Source organism: Glycine soja, chromosome 17 (assembly GCF_004193775.1).
Source record: "Glycine soja cultivar W05 chromosome 17, ASM419377v2, whole genome shotgun sequence".
In the NCBI taxonomy this organism is placed as follows: Eukaryota; Viridiplantae; Streptophyta; class Magnoliopsida; order Fabales; family Fabaceae; genus Glycine; species Glycine soja.
This window is the reverse complement of record NC_041018.1, coordinates 8977948-8979380: the sequence shown is the minus strand read 5'-3', so window position 1 is coordinate 8979380 and position 1433 is coordinate 8977948.

Genomic DNA, 1433 nt, shown 5'->3' with positions numbered 1-1433 from the left:
TTTTATACACCCTTTACTTTGTTTATCGATTTTTTTTTTGCTTAAAAAAGGATATTATTTACATTTTGTTATTTTTTTACATTTTGTTATTATTAACGTATGATTTAACTAAAATTAAAATCCTATCGTTTATAATAGTCCAACTTTATTAATAAAATTATTTTTCATAAAGAATACCTGTAATTTCTTTTAAAAAAAGAAGGTAAAACTAAAGTTCAATTTACTTTGGATTGTGATTAAATTTTGGCTGATAAAGATCATAGAAAATCTATTATTCTTTCAAGTTTCTTGCATAAAAATCCTGAAAATTTATACGAATATTTTAAATATTCCATATAGCGGTAATGAAAATGTCATTAATCACGTATGACTACGGTCATCCAGGAGGTGTAAGGTCATTTTATGTTGGAAGAGCCCATTTCAATGCATTATGGCAAGATCCACATCAATACCTGAATGATGCATACCAAAATTATTTGTAAATGTCCATATCAGATTAAGAGCCTACGGTGTGATATGCTTGGCCGAGTCAATTTTAATTAGTATAGATATAGTTTCTTTTCTAAATTTCAAGCATTCACTTTTTTTTTTAATTTCATTAATCCATATTTTAAAATATATAAACTTATTGACATTATGTCTCTCGAAATAAAATATAGATAATATTTAACCTTCTATAAGGATTCTATAATTTATCATAGTTTTTGGACTAAATACACTTTTTGCTGCACAGCTTTTAAATGTTATTAATTCAACAATTGAATTAAATTTCTGAAACTAATCGAGCTCATAAGTTTTAATTAAAACTATTTCGTCCTTCATTAATTTACATAGAAACCATATAATTAATATAATAAACAATTATAGAAAAGAAAATTTTGAGTTTGTAATATTCTATTAATCAAGCAGGAGCTCCTTGTGACACCAATGTCTTACTAAACTTTGTAAATTGTTTTTTATTTTATTTTGAAATGTATATATTTTTTAAATTTGTTTGTAAAAAAGTGACACTATGCACTGTGTTAATTTTATTTCCACATCATGTGTGTGAAACAATGTATGTAATCATATAAATTTTTAAATAATAATTCCAGTTTCTATCTTTTAATTTGAAACAAATGAACATTTAATTATTATTTTGTAAAAAATATATTAATATTTACTACACAATTTAATTTTTTTTATTCCAGTTGCTACTTTGTAATTTGTATATTGCAAGTCCATTGTTAGTGGACAACACTCTTGGTTGTTTAAAAAATCTAAAAGGATTCTCTTACTAGCAATTGCTCAAGATGGGAATAAATGAACAATAACATTCGATAGTCATTCCCATTAACGAGCGTGAGATGACAGAAGCCTGGTTCTTCCTTCTTTGCAACTTAAGAAGGTACGTACGTCATAGGAAAAATGGTAGTATTTGCTTGATCTTAGAA